General features: G+C 37.9%; 1 protein-coding gene and 1 long non-coding RNA gene across 2 annotated transcripts in view; both read left to right on the top strand.

Annotated features, from left to right (window-relative positions):
- The window catches only part of CHCHD3 (coiled-coil-helix-coiled-coil-helix domain containing 3), a 278061-nt gene that overhangs the window by 60368 nt on the left and 197507 nt on the right, over positions 1–20186 (top strand). The window lies entirely within an intron of this gene.
- The window catches only part of LOC309632102, a 33088-nt gene continuing 19406 nt past the window's right edge, over positions 6505–20186 (top strand). The window contains exon 1 of the long non-coding RNA XR_014246730.1: positions 6505–20116. This is a non-coding gene — a long non-coding RNA (uncharacterized lncRNA). The remainder of the gene's footprint in view (positions 20117–20186) is intronic.

Raw genomic sequence — 20186 nt, 5'->3', positions numbered from 1 at the left:
ATTATTTTTTTTTGGTAAAAGTACTACTTTTTAAAGACTTAAAGTATATACTTACTCATAGAAATATGTGGATCCATTTTAATTCAAGATAGAGTCAAGTGCTTCCCATCTGTGCTATTTCTGAAATTTCCATATAGCACAAAGCATTATTATTATTATATGATTATGCAAATATCTTTCACATACACAATGACTACTACCAGTAGATGGTTTGTAAGATTGTGTGTGTGTATGTGTGTGTGTGTGTGTGTGTGTGTGTTTGTTTTGGACTGCTTCACTAGTTTGGTTGAGAGAGCTAATGTAAGGAATCTTTGAATTGGATTCTAGTCTTCACTGGCTATAGGGGCTTCAGCGTATAATTTAACCTCTTTGGGCCTTAAATATTTCATCTCTAAAGTGAGGGTTTATGACATGTTCTCTAACATTTCTTCTCTTTGACGAAGTGCTAAATAAGCTAGGTCCGATTTGCCTGAAACGTGTAGAACAGGACATGAGTTTTACTGTACATTAAGACCACCATTTTTCTCAGGAAAGAGAGAAGGCTCATGGCTTAGGGTTTTAAAAATCAAGATGTAGTTAGTACTGCTAAAAGTGTCTACGCATATTTCAATAGTTTCCCACGCAGCACTTCATAATTATTTAATTGGGGTTAGGTTGATGGAGTATATAATTAGATAGTGAAGTTAAAATATTCAAAAAAATTCAGACCATTTTCATTAAGAAGCAGAGAAAATCAATGTGTTATGGTAGAATTCCTTGTCTTTGAAATTTTATTACTTTTAATTGAATTTTATTTTAATAAGGAGTTTTTGGTTAGGCCTTCATATTTACTTTGCTTATTATATTTCACATAGGAATTTTTTGTCTTCCTTTCTTCCCCTATGGTACAGGCTTTTGTTACAGTAATTCTCATGGTGGTGGGTTTTTTTTTCCCCCCTCCATGACTTAGCTCCCATTTGTTCTCCGGTCTATGAAAGGTAAAGGGCAGATGAGATGGATAAAAGGTGCCAGTGAGGGCTGATTTCATCTCTCATGTGGACTGGGGTTGGCAGCCTAGCTGTAACCTGGGACAAATGACTATTGATAAAGAATTTATTTTCTGTCACTTTTAAGGGGAGCAGAGGGTGGTACAGCCTTTTTTATTGTTTTCTCTTAAAAAAAATGTTTTGTTTGAGGGCTTCTTCATGCAAACCTTCAGCTGTCAAATCTTGGCAAAAAGTGTGTGTCTATCTGTATGATAGCTCTCAGAAGAATCAATAGCTATTTTTTTTCTTTTTTCAACCAGAGAAGAAACTTCAGAAAAAACATTAAGAAGGTTTTCTGTGCTGTCTTTTAAAAGCAACTTTTTGGAGAAACAAAGCATTTATAGATAATTGTATCTGTTGCCTTAATTGAATAAAGCCTTGGAAGCAGTTTTAGAAAATGGTTCCTTGTGTCCTGGACTGTCAGTGGTACATGCCTGGCTTTCCAAGTCTTCTCTTTTCACCCAAGATGTACCCATAACTGTAGTTGAGTTCCTAAGCCCTTAAGATTGGGGCATAGGCACATGTAAGTGTAAGGGATCCAAGGTATGCAGAAAGGACTTTGGAAATTATTTCCATTGTGATATTTTTCTTTATAGGATAGTTATCATTTTTAACCTTTTTATTATGGGCATTTTAAAACACCTTCAAAAACAGAAGGGTACAGTGAATCCCCATGACACTGTTTCAACAATTCTTGTTTCATCTATACCCCATTCACTCCACCTATGTGGTGAATGGTAAGGAGAAGCACCAACATTTTTAATAGGTTGGTGAATTTCATGGCAGGGAAATACTCTGAAATATCTTCTGTCAGGCTAGCTTAAATAAGGACCTTGTTTCAGTTAGGTTTTTTTGGTTGAAAGACTGGAACTTAACTCTGGCCGACTTGGGAAGCAAGGAAATTTTTAGAAGAATATTAGATAGTTGAAAGGAATCAAAAGGAAGACTAGAGAACCACTAGGTAGGGAGGAACTGGGTAGTACTTAAAACTTTACACAGTGAGGAAGAAGTAATTCCCCAGGATGACGGTTCCATGATAAAGGGGAAAGGATGGTGGGTGGCTGAATTTCATTGAAATGAAAATGCCATCGATTTCTAAGAAGCATTGTATTTGATGTACCACTAAGAAAAAAATTGCTGCAAATAATAACCCAGTAGTTTATATCTTAGAATTTTTTAATTGAAAGAGCTCATTAAGACTGACTTAGAATTTCTAAAAACCTATCACTTGTATGTTCATAAAAAGGAAAATGTAAGTGAAATAAATAGGTTAAGGCAGTGTTGTCAACTAGGGGAGATTTTGGTTTCCAGGGGACACATGAAAATGTCTGGAGACTTTTTTTGGCTGTCACAACTAGTTAGGTCTTACTGGCATCTAGTGGGTAGAGGCCAGGGATACTGCTAAACATTCTGTAATGCACAGGATACCCCACACCCCCAAAAAAAAAAACAAACCTCACAAAAAAACAAAGAATTATCTGGCCCAAAATGTCAGTAGTGCTGATAGTGAGAAACCCAAGGTTAAGGGACTCAAAACCTGTTCATGTTGGTTCTAATTCTTCTTAATTGTTCTGTGACTCAGGGTCTTGTGTCTGTGTTTTTATCATATTCTGTGCCATCAAAACCTTGATGACACAGCATTCTGCTGTTGTACCTGGGATTTTTCCAGGCTGCTGACACCAGTTTTGCAAATTTTGCTGCTTATGCACAAGTTATGCCAACTATTCAGGACCAGGCTGGCAGACTGCAAGTGTGAGGTGCTTTCAGGCATGTGGAAACGTGGGCAGATAGGGTCCTAGAACTGTATTTCGTCAGTACAGTCTGTACATACTCTAGACCATAACCTCTGTTAAGTTGGAAATGATTTTTTTTTTTTTTTTGAATTAGGGTATAGTTGTTTTACAATGTTGTGTTAGTTTCTGCTGTACAACAAAGTGGAGTTCCCTGTGCTATACAGCAGGTTCTCATTAGTTATCTATTTTATACATATTAGTTAGTGTATATATGTCAATTCCAATCTTCCAATTCATCCCACCCCCACTTCCTCCTTTGGTGTCCATACGTTTGTACTCTATGTCTGTGTGTCTATTTCTGCCTTGCAGACCGGTTCATCTGTACCATTTCTCTAGATTCCACATATATGTGTTAATATACAATATTTGTTTTTCTCTTTCTGACTTTGCTCTGTATGACAGTCTCTAGGTTCATCCATGTCTCTGCAGATGACCCAATTTTGTTCCTTTTTTTTTTTTAGAAAGTGCTGTCTTTTATTTATTTATTTGTATTTTTGGTTGCGTCGAGTCTTCGTTTCTGTGCGAGGGCTTTCTCTAGTTGCGGCAAGTGGGGGCCACTCTTAATCGCGGTGCGCAGGCCTCTCGCTATCGCGGCCTCTCTTGTTGTGGAGCACAGGCTCCAGACACGCAGACTCAGTAATTGTGGCTCATGGGCCAGCTGCTCCGCGGCATGTGGGATCCTCCCAGACCAGGGTTTGAACCTGTGTCCCTTGCATTGGCAGGCAGACTCTCAACCACTGCGCCACCAGGGAAGCCCCTCGTTCCTTTTTATGGTTGAGTAATATTCCGTTGTATATGTTTACCACATCTTCTTTATCCATTCGTCTGTTGATGGACATTTAGGTTGCTTCCACGACCTGGCTATTGTAAATAGTGCTGCAGTGAACATTGGGGTGCATGTGTCTTTTTGAGTTATGTTTTTCTCTGGGTATATGCCCAGTAGTGGAATTGCTGTGTCTTATGGTAATTCTACTTTTAGTTTTTTAAGGAACCTCCATACTGTTCTCCATAGTGGCTGTATCAATTTACATTCCCACCAACAGTGCAAGAGTGTTCCCTTTTCTCCACACCCTCTCCAGCATTTATTGCTTGTAGATTTTTTGATGATGGCCATTCTGACCGGTGTGAGATGATACGTCATTGTAGTTTTGATTTGCATTTCTCTAATAATTAGTGATGTTGAGCAGCTTTTCATATGCCTCTTGGCCATCTGAATGTCTTCTTTGGAGAAATGTCTATTTAGGTCGTTTGCCCATTTTTTTATTGGGTTTTATTTTTTTTTAATATTGAGCTGCATGAGCTGTTTGTATATTTTGGAGATTGATTCATTTGCAAATATTTTCTCCCATTCTGAGGGTTGTCTTTTTGTCTTGTTTATGGTTTACTTAGCTGTGCAGAAGCTTTTAAGTTTCATTAGGTCCCATTTGTTTATTTTTGTTTTTATTTCCATTACTCTAGAAGGTGGGTCAAAAAGGGTCTTGTTGTGATTTATGTCAAAGAGTGTTCTTCCTACGTTTTCCTCTAGGAGTTTTATAGTGTCTGGCCTTTAATCCATTTTGAGTTTATTTTTGTGTATGGTGTTAGAGAGCGTACTAATTTCATTCTTTTACATGTAGCTGTCCAGTTTTCCCAGCACCACTTATTGAAGAGACTGTCCTTTCTCCATTGTATATCCTTGCCTCCTTTGTCATAGATTAGTTGATCATAGGTACGTGGGTTTATCTCTGGGCTTTCTATTCTGTTCCATTGATCTATGTTTCTGTTTTTGTGCCAGTACCATACTGTCTTGATTACTGTAGCTTTGTAGTATAGTCTGAAGTCAGGGAGTCTGATTCCTCCAGCTCCGTTTTTTTCCCTCAAGACTGCTTTGGCTATTCGGGGTCTTTTGTGTCTCCATACAAATTTTAAGATTGTTTGTTCTAGTTCTGTGAAAAATGCCATTGGTAATTTGGTAGGAATTGCACTGAATCTGTAGGTTGCGTTGGGTAGTATAGTCATTTTCACAGTATTGATTCTTCCAATTCAAGAACATGGTATATCTCTCCATCTGTTTGTGTCATCTTTGATTTCTTTCATCAGTGTCTTACAGTTTTCTGAGTACAGGTCTTTTACCTCCTTAGGTAGGTTTATTCCTAGGTATTTTATTCTTTTTGTTGCAGTGGTGAATGGGATTGTTTCCTTAATTTCTCTTTCTGATATTTCATTGTTAGTGTATAGGAGTGCAAGAGATTTCTGTGCATTAATTTTGTATCTTGCAGCTTTACCAAATTCATCGATTAGCTCTAGTAGTGTTCTAGTGGCATCTTTAGGATTTTCTATGTATAGTATCATGTCATCTGCAAACAGTGACAGTTTTACTTCTTTTACAATTTGTATTCCTTTTATTTCTTTTTTATTAAAATAAATTTATTTTTATTTATTTATTTTTGGCTGCATTCAGTCTTCGTTGCTGCGCGCAGGCCTTCTCTGGTTGCGGCGAGTGGGGGCTACTCTTTGTTGTGGTGCACGGGCTTCTCATTGTGGTTGCTTTTCTTGTTGCAGAGCACAGGCTCTAGGTGCACAGGCTACAGTAGTTTTGGCACACGGGCTCAGTAGTTGTGGCTTGCGGGCTCTAGAGCACAGGCTCAGTAGTTGTGGTGCACGGGCTTAGTTGCTCCGTGGCATGTGGGATCTTCCTGGACTAGGGCTCAAACCTGTGTCCCCTGCATTGGCAGGCAGATTCTTAACCACTGCACCACCAGGGAAGTCCCCTTTTATTTCTTTTTCTTCTCTGATTGCTGTGGCTAGGACTTGCAAAAGTATGTTGAATAATAGTGGCAAGAGTGGACATCCTTGTCTTGTTCCTGATCTTAGAGGAAATGCTTTCAGTTTTTCACCATTGAGAATGATGTTTGCTGTGGGTTTGTCGTATATGGCCTTTATTATGTTGAGGTAGGTTCCCTCTATGCCCACTTTCTGGAGAGTTTTTATCATAAATGGGTGTTGAATTTTGTCGAAAACTTTTTCTGCATCTATTGAGATGATCATATGGTTTTTATTCTTCAACTTGTTACTATGGTGTAGCACATTGATTGATTCGCGTATATTGAAGAATCTTTGCGTCCCTGGGATAAATCCCACTTGATCATGGTGTCTGATCCTTTTAATGTGTTGTTGGATTTTGTTTGCTAGTATTTTGTTGAGGATTTTTGCATCGGTATTCATCAGTGATATTGGTCTGTAATTTTCTTTTTTTGTAGTGTCTTTTTCTGGTTTTGGTATCAGGGTGATGGTGGCCTCATAGAATGAGTTTGGGAGTGTTCCTTCCTCTGCAATTTTTTGGAAGAGTTTGAGAAGGATGGGTGTTAGCTCTTCTCTAAATGTTTGATAGAATTCGCCTGTGAAGCCATCTGGTCCTGAGCTTTTGTTTGTTGGAAGATTTTTAATCACAGTTTCAATTTCATTACTTGTGATCAGTCTGTTCATGTTTTCTCTTTCTTACTGGTTCAGTCTTGGAAGGTTATACCTTTGTAAGAATTTGTCCATTTCTTCCAGGTTGTCCATTTTATTGGCATAGAGTTGCTTATAGTAGTCTCTCATGATGCTTTGTAATTCTGCAGTGTCCGCTGTAACTTCTCCTTTTTCATTTCTAATTTATTGATTTGAGTTCTCTCTCTCTTTTTTCTTGATGAGTCTGCCTAAAGGTTTCTCAATTTTGTTTATCTTCTCAAAGAAACAGCTTTTAGATTTATTGATCTTTGCTATTGTTTTCTTTGTTTCTATTTCATTTATTTCTGCTCTGATATTCATGATTTCTTTCTTTCTACTAACTTTGGGGTTTTTTTGTTTTTCTTTCTCTAGGTCCTTTAGGTGTAAGGTTAGATTGTTCATTTGAGATTTTTCTTGCTTCTTGAGGTAGGATTGTATTGGTATAAACTTCCTTCTTAGAACTGCTTTAGCTGCATCCTGTAGGTTTTGGGTCATTGTGTTTTTATTGTCATTTGTCTCTAGGTATTTTTTGATTTCCCCTTTGATTTCTTCAGTGATCTCTTGGTTATTTAGTAGCATATTGTTTACCCTCCATGTGTTTGTGTTTTTTACAGTTTTTTTCCTGTAATTGATTTCTAATCTCATAGCACTGTGGTCGGAAAAGATGCTTGATAGGATTTCAGTTTTCTTAAATTTACCAAGGTTTGATTTGTGACCTAAGATGTGATCTGTCCTGGAGAATGTTCCATGTGCACTTGAGAACAAAGTGTATTCTTCCACTTTCAGGTCGAATGTCCTATAAATATCAATTAAATCTGTCTGGTCTATTGTGTCATTTAAAGCTTGTGTTTCCTTATTTATTTTCTCTGGATAATCTGTCCATTGTTGTAAGTGGGGTGTTAAAGTCCCCCACTATTATTGTGTTACTGTCAATTTCCCCTTTTATGGCTGTTAGCATTTGCCTTATATATTGAGGTGCTCCTATGTTGGGTGCATAAATATTTATAATTGTTATGTTTTCTTCTTGGATTGATCCCTCGATCATTATCTAGTGTCCTTCCTTATCTCTTGTAACAGTCTTTATTTTAAAGTCTATTTTATCTGATATGAGTATTGCTACTCCAGCTTTCTTTTGATTTCCATTTGCATGAATTATCTTTTTTCATCCCCTTACTTTCAGTCTGTATGTGTCCCTTGGTCTGAAGTGGGTCTCTTGTAGATAGCATATATATGGGTGTTATTTTTGTATTCATTCAGCCAGTCATTGTCTTTTGGTTGGAGTATTTAATCCATTCACATTTCGGGTAATTATCTGGAAATGATTTCTTGGGTGTCTTCCTCATCTCCTGCCTAATTCAGAAATCCTTTTACAGCATCTCTGACTGGTCATGCCACACACATTTAGAACCCATTCAGAAATCATTTAAACTGAAGATACTTTATTAGGCCATTTAGAGTTTACCTGAACTCCTTTAAGTTTCCACTTCTTTATTTTTCATTTATTTTTTAAATTGAAGTATAGTTGATTTACAATGTTGTATTAATTTATGCTGTACAGCAAAGTGATTCAGTTATACATATATACATTCTTTTTTATATTATTTTCCATTATGGTTTATCACAGGACATTGAATATAGTTCCCTGTGCTGCATAGTAGGACGTTGTTGTATATCCGAGTTTCCACTTCTTTAAAACTAACTTGCAAATGTGGCCTAATAAAAGTTGCTTTCGAGGAGGAGGTTTCTACTAGGGCCACAGCGACGACATAATTAATTGTAAGCACTATGACTGTATAGGTTATATTCTTATTTCTAAAGAACATTTACACATGGAATCTCAATTCAGTTTATCTTAGATCTTATTCTGTTTTATGAGAATCTTGAGTGATTTGATGCCTTCCAAAATCACTGACATAAATTCAGTACACACACTAAAATTGTTGGATCTAATTTGGAATCCTATGTTTGCTTATCACAACATATAATGGATGGAATAGTTGTTTGGTGTATTGAGAGTCAAGAGCAAATTAAATGCCCGTGCCAGCAATCTGTTTTTGCTGTGATACTCTATTGTGTGTTTTGGATTATAGCTGACCATATGTGTTGCAACTATAGCAGGCCAGTATAGCAAGGATGCAATATGCTACAGTTTGAGTATAGACTTTTAAAATGTGATTTACTTCTCTCCTGTGCCCTACCTCCAAAAGTCAGTCTCTGACAGCAAGAAAAATGTGACTACTTCTGACCTCTGACCTTTGGCATTTGAATTTCACCTCTATACCTATAAAGTCAAGTGAAAGTTGCCTCCATTTTAATAACCTTTTTCAAGAAGCCAAGAAGAAAGGGAATAGCTACTTGATGTTGTAACTAGCTGTATGTCAACCAAGATTACTTGCTTGCTGTTTTTAGGTGGATGTTAGTTGAGATTTTACCCCAGTTTTAATTACTTGAACAATTACATTAGATTTGTGAGACTCAAAATAATTTGGTTTAATAAATTAGTCATAAATTTTATCAGCTGTGTGGTTAAGTTAGAGTATAGCACAGTCCATTTATTTTTCCATTTATCACATCAAATAAGGACTTATATCATCAAATAAAGGCTTAAAACTTGTTTGTATCAATACTTCTTAGTTTCTCATAGTAAAGGTGAAATTCATAGGGATGGTGTCTTCTGTTTAAATCCACTATATATAATAATTCATTTTAATTTTATTATTTGATATTATTTGCCTTTGGAGGAAAAAGCTGAAAAAGGAAGGAGGAAAGAATCCAATATAGAAAAACAGTGTTTGGGGGGCTTAGTGTCACATTGAAAATACATAATGTAAGAAATCATCTACCTAGTGTGGTATCTTTCACATGGTAAACTCTCACAAATATTTGTTCAATTGAATGATTGAATGAATCATTCGGACTGGAAACTCTTGACAGTCTCCTGGGAAGGACAGTCTACTCTGTATACATATGCATATACATTTCACATTATGTTAAAAACAAAAAAACTATGCTTTTAAAAATCAGACATTAACCAAGGACTATAGATACTAGAGACTTGTTATAAATCTTTGTTTCAAATGAGTGTAGTGTTAAACGTTGTTTTCTAGTCATTGACACATATTACACAGTTGTTAGGAAATTACATACCTTCAACCTGCAAGTCATCTCTAGGTATATAGTAATTAAAAAAAAATACCAACTTTCAGGGAACAAGTTCTGTTGATCCACTAATATTTATCAGTGGCTTTTATCATAAAAATGTAGTTTTTAAGTGACCTTAAAAGATCAGTTAGCATGAATCTCACTTCTAATTTACAAATATTTGCAAAGAAGGTGATTACAGAAGTTTGTACCCTGCTGTGTCGTGAGCAGATTCCCCAGTGTCTGGCTCCAGTAGGGGCAGTGGATGGTTGATTGGCGTTATCTGGAAAATATTTCTTTATCTGCTCTGGCATATAAGAGATCCTTCTGTAGTATAAAAATCCCAATATATTAGATTAATTATTTTATTAACCTCATTAAAGCTGTTTTTTTTTTTTTTTTTAAATGCATGTTGTGTTGCTGTGGTTTCATTCCTTTAACTTTTCTATTCCATTCTGCTTAAAAGTAAAGCCCTAACTCGTTTGGAATGTAATAGGTCACATCCTAACCACCCAGTACTTTTCACTGGGAGATGACTGGACGTGCTATGTATGTGCTAAGTATTGGAATCTTTAGCCATCTGCTACTTTCATCTTTTTTCTTCAAGTGGCACTTTTCTATTTTTAATAGAGACAAGTGCTTTCTTTAACCAACAATTACAGAAGGTTGAATTATCCAGTCTATGTTTTATTCACATCTCTTTACTTTTTCCAAATCCAGTTTTCTTTCCTATTGATGTTATGCTGTTGTAGACTCCTACCCTGAATTCTGTTTGAGAAGCTATTTTTACATGTAGGGCTATTAAACCTGGAAAACCAGAATCAATCAAGCATGCTGTAGAAATCTGTAACTTTTTTTATCGGTTGTAATAGCAGCTGTGATGTTCAACCACTTCTTGTTCAGATGTTTCTTTTGACAGTAATTACAGTGTTTTCTCTCAATGAAGCAAGTGTTTGAAGTAATTTGTGCCAAAGCTGGTTTCTGCATTTGGAAGTTTCTAGGAGTTGGTTTCTGAGTGTCCTGTAGTTGTTGTAGTTCTTGTTGAAGTTTCTCCATTACCCAGAACAATCTCAGGGGGAGCGGACATTGCAATATACTCTGTAAATCATTTATTATTCTTCACATAAACTATTAATGTTTCTTGTCAGTGTTATCACTGTTTTATAAAAACAGATGACTCAAGTAGACATATGTAAAGTTTTCCGTCAGCAGTGGAAGCAGGACTTGAATTGGGCTGCCTGCCCCAGAGCCCTGTACTCTGTTGCTGAGGTGATAGAATCATATTGTGTCTCATCACCCTGTAAACATTTATTCAAAGGAAACCCGACAGAACTCTGATACAAAACTGCTTCAAGTGCCATCTGGTTATAGCTAGGACTAGGGATTTAGAGCTCTGTCAGCCATTTCCCCCACCTTTTCCCTTCCTAGAAACCTGGGAAGCATAGGGCTTAGTTTGAGAAACTTCTGGTCAGAATAATTTTCGAAATCACATTGGGACACTTCATTTGTGAGGAGTAAACTTTTCTTTTCCAAACAGCATTTGTTGGAGAGACTCAGTTCAGTTTCCGTTTTAGAAGGTGAGTGGGCAGTGGCCTCATGTCCATTTCCTTGCGTCCAGAAGTCCGTGCTTATGGACACTGGTCCATGTAGGCTGGGCCTTACCCTGCTGAGCCCTCAGTCCTGGGCCTTCTGGGAACCATCTGCTGATCCTGCTGGTGATGAATGCCTTGTTAGGAGGAGGGTAGCAGGATGAGACCCTCCTTTGGCAGTTCCCTCCTCAACTGGGGAGAAATACACAGGGTTCTCCTCTTCCTCTCCTGACCTCAACAGGTTTGCCAGTAGAGCCTCTAGCTGTAAAGGAGTGCGGGCAACATAGTTATAATTCAGATGTAAATTTTATCTCAGCATTATAATATTTCTAAACATTGGCACATTTCCGTGTTTAAGTAAACCTCCCGCACCCTTTCCTGGTTGCAGAAAACCCTTAAAAACGAGTAGCTCATCTTAAGTTTCTGATAAATATTTTTTTGAGAGAACCAATATTATTTTGCATCCCATTCTTATCCAGAGCAGCTGTCATTTGTCTTTGATGAAAACTTTCTTCACAGTTCATAGATGGCATACACATAGAATACACACACTGGGGTCACATTATGTTATGAAAACCATTTCGGAGTACAGGACCCATGTGCCTAACTGAAATGAAAACATTAAGAAAATAATAGGTGTTGGATTCTTGTATTTTCTGAGCACTTTATATATTTTAACTCACTTCATCCTCACAACACCTCTACTGTCTGCACTTTATAAGTGAGGAAAGTGAGAGGTAAAGAAGAAGCTTACCCAAGGTCATATCTGGTAAGTGGAGAGCCTGGGGTTTGAACTGAAGTCTCTGTCAAGTTCATGCACTTCACCATCCTGCAGTATTACCTTTCTCTGCGTATAGGGAATACTCTCTTTAAAGTTTTTCATTTACAATTGTGAGAAGAGGTAACAAACATTTGCTTGGGCTTTCACCTCTAAACCATTAGTAAATAAAAGATCTCTTAGAAATGATCTCGATTGTGTGCTCCTGGTTATTAGGTCTGTGCAGCTGCTCTGGATGATATTTTTAAAACTTCCTTTATCTTAGTACCAAAATCTTTTGAGAATTTGTGTTTAAAGTTAATATTCTTTATTCACGTTGGCTATAACCCACTATTAAATGCTCGTTTGTGTCCACGTTTTCAGTGATGGTGGCACTTTGAATTTCTTGTTAGCTTAAGATTGGGACATTTTTCTTAATAGCACAGCAGGGGCGGGGTGTGTGGAAGCCGATGGGGCCCTGCCTCGTGAACTTTGGAGGCGAGTGCTGCTTCCTGTCAGTGAGGCCCACACGTGCCCAGTAGCGCTCTGCAGAGTTCTCTGGAGCAGTCGGGCCCTTCCCCTGTGCGGGAAGCAGTAAAGAGGCACAGCGCTTACTTTAATAGACGATCGTGAAGTGGAAATTATTTTGGATTTCTCCTTCTGTATTCATCCTTAGCCTTTTTTTTTTTTTTTAAAAGAAACTTGGACTCATTTTCTTATTTTGTATTGGTTGTGTTGCTTCACTTGTTGGGTTTTGGTTTGTAGTATTTGTTACTATTTATTTGCCTTTTATGTGATAGAGTATTTTGATGTTGTCGCATTTAGTCCACAAACTGACATGTTTTTAAATCAATGAAAAAAATCTAGCTGCTGGGACAGTGTGATTTTGGAACTCAAATATGGAATTCCTCCACTGAGTAATGTGCAGCTAGCACAGGGGCAGTTTATTAGTTATATACTATTTACAGTTGTTTCTTTACACATACACTATGTAGCTCCTCCAGGCTTAAACCAGTTCATTTGGAAATTTTTTCAAGTTACTCCACTGAAATGATTTTAGTGTGATTTTTGGCATCAAGTATAACGTATAAAAATAGAGGTTAATCCTGTAAATGTTTCAGTTAATGATTTAAATTTGAGTTCCTTCACAACTTCTTAGAATAGCTCTCTTAAATTCTTCCTTTCCTGGTGCCATTTTGTGAATGATTATTAGAGTAAAACAAAAATCCCTTAAAAAAATCCATAGATTACAGTTTTGCTTTCCTGATAGGTTGATGGATTAAAACCAAACCAAATCAAAACAAAACCAAAAAAGTCACTTGAAACCACTAATTTAATATGGGAAATGTCTATTAATTTAAAAACCATTACCCAACAGTTTCTGCAATTTTCATTATTGCTACAGAATGTGGTAGGTTTGATCTAGAAAGGTCATTCCTCAAACTACTGAAAACATGGATAATGTCGATTTATTTTAAAAAATTACAAAAGAAATATATATCAAATTCAGATAATATACAAGCATAACAAGCATAAAAAGTCATCTTTCCCCTTCTGCTCCATTACCCTGCTCTTCCCCCTTAAAATCATTCACATATTTTACCCTAAGGGAAATGTATTCTTAACAGTGTTTTATATAGTTTGTTTTTTAAACAAAATGAGATTGAAGTAATAATGTTGTATAGCTTGTTTTTTTTTCCCCACCCATATAGTGTGGTCCTCTCCCTATGTGCAGAATAAGCAGATCTTGAGCAGACTTAAAATCTGATGATATACACTATTTAAGAAGACTTTACCTAAGAAGTAATACTAATAGCAGTAACATTTAATAATAAGCAATAATAAGTAGTAATAGTAGCTAACAGTTTTTGAATGCTTTCTTTGTCCCAGGCACTGGTCCAAGCACTTTGCACGTAATGATCATTTAATCCTCACAGCAACCCTATGAGGCAGGTTCTGATCTGCTGGTACCCTCACTTCATAGATGAGGTGGCTGAAACACAGATTCATACTTGCTTCTAGTCACATACCCAGAAAATAGAGGAGTTGGGATTTGAACCCAAGCAGTCTGGAACCTGAAGCCACACTCATCATCGCTCTGCTAGACTGTATCTCAGAGGCTATATTGTTTTCTGGTCCAACAGGGAGGCTACCTATTATATGTTAGTATGAATGCTGTATCTGAGGCTCTTTTGAGGTGTTTTACTGAAGATTTATGTTTTTCAGGTTTTAGTACAATTTTGCCTTGATTGTGGAGCTCACTAAATAAGGAATTTAGTTTTGAAAAGAATTCACAATGAAGGGATTTTTGGGGCATTTTTGTTTTTTTAAATTCACATGACTATATTTTGAAATACAACTGTCAAAATACTGTCAAATAGTGGGTGAAAGTTAATATTTCTGTGGATTTTGCTCTAAAATGTTGGAAATTGTGTATTTCTTTATGAATATACCTGTCAACTGTATAATTCAGTTTTTATAGTCTTAAAGAAAAGGAGCCCAAACTATTGTCCAAGTGAGTTTCTGTAACTTAACTTGTTTGTACAGCCCCAGGTAGATTTGACTTAGAAAGCACTTTCCTCAGACTACTGAAAACTTAGTCTAACAAATTGAGAGTAACATCAGAACTTTGATTATTGATTATTCTTGCTCCCTCCTTCTTGCCTTTATGTTTCTGCTTTTAAAATATATTGCAAATTCATGACTCTCACCCATTTCTTTCCTTACTTAGTCTAAGCCAACTGGTTCTCACCTGAGGGGGATTTTGCCCCCTCTCCCCAACGCCGCCTCCACGGGTCATTTGGCCACATCTGGGGGCCTTTAAGGTTGTCACCACTTGGAGGATGCTTCTGGCATCTGTCTAGTGGGTAGAGGCCAGGGATGCTATTAAACATCCTCCAACACAGGGCAGCCCCCCACAGCAAAGAATTGTTTCGTCCAAATGTCAGTAGTGCCGTGGATGAGAAACCCTGGTCTAAGTCATTGTCATTTCTCACTTGAGCTACTGTAAAGTCTCCATGCAGGGAGCCAGTCCTGTCCCCCAGATCCTGCTCTCCACAAAGCAGTGTTAGTGTGCTTTAAAAAATGCATTTGGAATCATCGCAGTTTATTTGCTTAAAATCCTTTAATGGCATTTCATTAGATTTAGCATAAAATCCAGATCTTTCCCTTGATCTTCTGGTCCTCTGCTGCCCTTTATGTTTATACACTCGGGCCTCATCTCCTACCACCCTCCCATTTTAGGTTTCAGCTGTAGCAGCTGCCAAACCTGTTTGTGCCTGCATAGTTCTTTGCCTAGAATACTTGTATTTCATATTTTGCATGGCTGACTCCCTCTTGCTATTTAGGGTTCTTCTCAAATAACCCCGCAGAGAGGCTTTCCCTGATGGCTTTATTTAGTCATTCTCTTTCCTGTCCTCTCACTGTAGCTGTCCTTTCTCTGCCTTGTTTCTTTAGCACTTTATCTGTTTATTGACTGTCTCCTCCAACTGGAATATAAAGGTCTCTGAGGGCAAAACTCGTTGTCATATAGTAAGTGCCAACAGGAATGCATCACTAAATGACAACAGTACTTTATGGTTGTGGTAAATAGATTAAAATGGGATAGACTTTGTCCAAAAGGAAAAAGAGGCAAGAGCATCATATGACTACAGCAACTACCATTGAATGATTGCCTACTGTTTACCATGTGCTGTGCTGGTACATGTGTATACACTGGCTCCGAACTTGCCAAGAGTCTTCTGACGAGGCCTACCTTAGCCTAGGTGGTAGCCTGTAAGATGATGCCCCTCGCATTACATTCCCCCAGACCCAAAGCTGAGTGATACCCGCCCCCCACACACCCTCGCAACTGAGGAGAAATGGCTGTGGTAGCTCTGCTCTCTGTGGGTTTATTTTACAATCAGAATGCCACTGGGAGAGGCTAAATCCCTGGCCCAAGGCTGTGCTACTGACCAAAGCCAGCCTCAGGATTTAAGCCCAGTTCTCTTTTACTCCAAGCCCACGCCTCTTTCCCAACACTTCAAGTTTTCTTGGTTCTTAGGGAGCAGCTGCAGTTCACATCTTCCCTGCTAGCAGGCTTGGTTGGCGTCCATTTTTTGATAGGGGGACTGCATTTTTAACTCCAGAGGCAACAATTTCTCTGGTTTCTGGTGACTTAGGCAGAAATAATCTATTTTTCTGTCTTGTCCTGAGATGGTTGCTTAGTGTTGTCTGAAAGTAAAAAACTGACATTATGAGAATATAATCTGGGCTTTGGACTGTTTTTATTGGCAACCAAAAACATAGAATTTGTAACTAGGAACATGTAAAATATATACTGTGTCATGCATTCATATTTATTTATTTATAAAAAATATTTGTTTATTTTGGCTGCATCAGGTCTTAGTTGCGGCACGCAGGATTTTTGTTGAGGCATGCAGGATCTAGTTCCCTGACCAGGGTTTGAACCCCGGCCCCCTGCATTGGGAGTGTGGAGTCTTACCCACTGGACCACCAGGGAAGTCCCTGCATTCATATTTATTTATTTATTTAGTTAGTTAGTTAGTTAGTTATTTTTGGCTGCATCAGGTCTTTGTTGCTGCACGCGGGTTTTCTCCAGCTGCGGCGAGCGGGGGCTACTCCTCGTTACGGTGCACGGGCTTCTCATTGCGGTGGCTTCTCTTGTTGCGCAACACAGGCTCTGGGCTCATAGGCTTCAGTAGTTGTGGCACGCGGGCTCAGTAGTTGTGGCTCGCGGGCTCTAGAGCACAGGCTCAGTAGTTGTGGCGCATGGGCTTAGTTGCTCCGTGGCATGTGGGATCTTCCCGGACCAGGGCTCGAACCCGTGTCCCCTGCATCAGCAGGCAGATTCTTAACCACTGTGCCATGAGGGAAGCCCATGCGTTCATATTTATATGAGACTGGACCAGAATGTGATTTATCTGTCTTTGAGCCTTGAAAGTTGGGACAGAAGTCAGGAAGCCTGTACCTCTGATTAGTTCCCATGAATCCTGTCGATGGCATCAACTTTTCCTTTGAACATTTGGTCCTTTAAGTTCAAGAGGAACCAGGAGTCACATGGATTTGTATATTGAAAATCTGCATCCATTACCTGGTGTGGTGAGAGTTTTTAGTTGAAACCTGAACTTATTCCGCTTTCTTTGGCCTTCCTGCCTCCCAGGAATCAGTGCTCGCCCAAGGTACCAGGGGAGGCAAAAGCCCAGGGCGGCCTGTGATGGCAGATTGTTCTGAGTTTCAGCGTTCCTGTACCGTCTGTGAGTTGAACATTGCCTTGTGCTTCATCCTCTCTTGTATCTATCCTCCACTACCTTTAAATGTTTTTTGAGTTTTTTTTTTTTTTTTTTTTTTTTCATTTTCTAGCAGCTTTTCATAGGAATGACACACTCAGCAAACTCAGCCTTAGACAGCCTTTTGCAGACAAGAACAACACATTCACCAGTCAGGGAACAAAGTGAGAGAAAAATGAAGAACAATATTAGAAAAGAACCCTTTGGGAAGCTGCACAAAAATGTTATATTAAAATCGATCCCAGGGCTTGACCTTTTATGGTAGTGTATATTTTAAAGCCTTCTATTGATTCTCTTTTAATAACATGTTTATTCTAGTTTACTGACAGAATCCTAGGGGGAATACAAAAAGAAAAGAACAGATTCTTTATTATGATGGTCATTTAAATTTGTCTTGGGCATTTTTTATGTCTGACTAGTGTTATCTTTATGTATTTAACGTACATCATTCTTTCTCAGTATGATACTGAGAGATGTTATAAAGGTGGGAGAGTGATTTTTAAATCTACTTTTATTGAAAATATGCTTAGCCTTGCTGTTACAAGGCTTGCCCCTCCACCCCCCGAATTAGAATTTCTTGCTTTTCTGCACGTTTGTAGAAGACAGAAGAGTCTTCATTTTGATTTATTTATTTTTTTTCCTAATCCTGCAAACCATCAGTAGTCTAAACTGCCGTGTCTGGGAACGTTTGGTGACAGTTCTGTGCCTGAAGACAGTTGTCTTTTACTGTATAACTAATGCAAAATGTGGAAGAAAAGGCAATCTCCGTACCTGACCCTTCTGACCACCCAATCTGGTCATTTCAAAGACAGAAATATTCATTGCTTTTCACAGTGAGGGGCCGTTTGTACTTCCCTTAGGAAGGCAGTCCTCTTAAGAGTTTTGTGCAGTCATGAATTGATGGCACTGTGTGCTCATCTCCTCCAGTTTTCTTCCATTAGGAAAAAAACAGGATTAATTTTCTTACCTCATTCAGATGATTTTCCCCAACATACAGATATTAAGAGGTATTCAGAACAGCAGGAAGGATTTGAAAGATACACCTGGAAAGGTTATCCTGTAAATGGCAAATTAAGTGAGATTCTGCCTGTAGAACATCACGTTAATAGGCTTGGGGAGAAATAGGATGCTTGGCTCTAATTCACGGCTTTAATATGATAGTCCTGTTGTTTATGGGACATCTGATATCACATGTTGAGAAGCCAGACAGCAATTCCAGGAAGGCTGTAATGAATTAGAGGACATTTTGAAAGGGCAAATAAACTAATCAAGAAACTAAAAGAATCAGAAGATTGGGAGATACGTATTGTAGCATTGCAGAGAGAGGGCTCAACAGAGGTACAGCTCGGGGTCCCTAAGGAGGTCCAGAGAGTTACAAGTTTCCCCTACCTTCGAGTCTTTAAATGCTGCAGGGGTCTGGAGTTAGCAGCTGTGGGACACCCACCTTCTTGTGGCTCTCAGGCACTCCATAAGGGGAATTGTTTCTGAGCACTGACCCTGCCCTGACTACTTCTAGAACGTTTCTGCTTTTTTCTCTTTCCTTGTCCCATAGTTGATTTTTTATTGCAGCCTGGCCTGCTTTTCTGTGTTCTAACATAACCTCATCCATAGTATTTTCTTAGTAACTAAGAATATCTATGGATAAAAGCAAAAATCACAAGGCACATGATAGTATTGTAACAAGAAGTGTTTCTTCTAATTACAAAGATAGCATACACTGTATAGAAAATTAGAGATATGCAGCTAAACAAAATAAAGAAGATGAAAATGGCCATAATCCTACTAATTCACACAGACTTGTTGTAAATATTTTGGTACACAGGCATACATATGAAGGGGGAAAATAACAGAAGTGGTGTCATATTGTCCCTATTTTTCTGAGCTGCTTTATTTTTATCATTAAGCTGTATCATGGACATGTTTTGTCAATAGGTAATTTCATGGTAGTTCACTTTTATATAAGACCTTGAGACTTCCAAATAAATGGTTCAAAATGTGTCACTATTATGAACACACTGCTTTGAATATCCTTGTTATTAAATTTACACATACCCAGTATTACTTCCTTAGGGTAAATTTTTATAAGTGAAATTACTAGGTCAAAGGTTATACAGAATATTATTGTTGCCAAATTACCTTCAAGAAATTGTGCTAGTTAACTCACTACCAATATGAGTCTCTGCTTTTGTCTCATTGTTGCAAATTTTGGGGGTATAGTAATAAAACCAGTGCTGAGTTGCATTATGCCCAGGTGACCATGCCTTATTATGTCTGTTTATTTAGCTAGTATTTTCATTAGTTTTAGCAGTGGTTAGTCGGATGGAGTGTGTAGTCTTTTTGTTACTGAGTGAGTGCCATGAGAGTTTAGACACCTAATAAATACTTGTCAGATCATTTTGGATTATTGTCAATAACCTTCTAAGGCACTAGGGTACCTTCTAAGGTAATAGGGGTTAGGGCTTCAACATATTAATTTTGGGAGGGACACAATTCAATCCATAACAGATGAATAGACTGATTGATAGATGTATCTATGTAAATTGATGGGTGTGGTGTTGTTTTATAGTTTTTCCTCAGCAGTAAATGAATTCTCCTATTAAATCTTTAAAGTATCTTCTAGGTCCAAAATTCTAAGTGTTGATTTTCTGATGGAAGTTATTTTCATCAGGATTCTTCAGTGATTGTGGCTTGAAGTATCAAAAGGGTTAAGGCTAGGATTTAATTGATTTGTAAAAATGATGTCATATGTCCCTATTCATCTATTTTTAGCTAAGTAGGTACTTTTGTAATAGTAAAACAAATGGGCCAAAGAGTAGCCACTTAAAGGTGGCAGATTACTGTGGGCAAGATCTTGAGTTGAAGCACTGAGCCTCCGCAAGTATAAAACGGAAGACTATCTACATTTGAACGTGACAAGGAACTTCAGATTATAGTGCCTTCTCATGGTAAGGAAGGAAGTGAAATTGGTCTTTACAGCCACGTGGTACCTCTTCACTGTCATATATACAGGACAGTGACAAAATGATCATTCCCTCAATTGTTAAATTCTTGAGCTGTGTGAGTTACTTAACTAGTTTTTTTTTTAAATTTTATTTATTTATTTATTTATTTATTTATTTATTTAT

The sequence above is a fragment of the Balaenoptera borealis genome (genome assembly GCF_965194805.1).
Source record: "Balaenoptera borealis genome assembly, chromosome: 7".
Lineage (NCBI taxonomy): Eukaryota > Metazoa > Chordata > Mammalia > Artiodactyla > Balaenopteridae > Balaenoptera > Balaenoptera borealis.
Note: the sequence above shows the minus strand (reverse complement) of the source record. Positions and strands in the feature narration are given on the sequence as shown.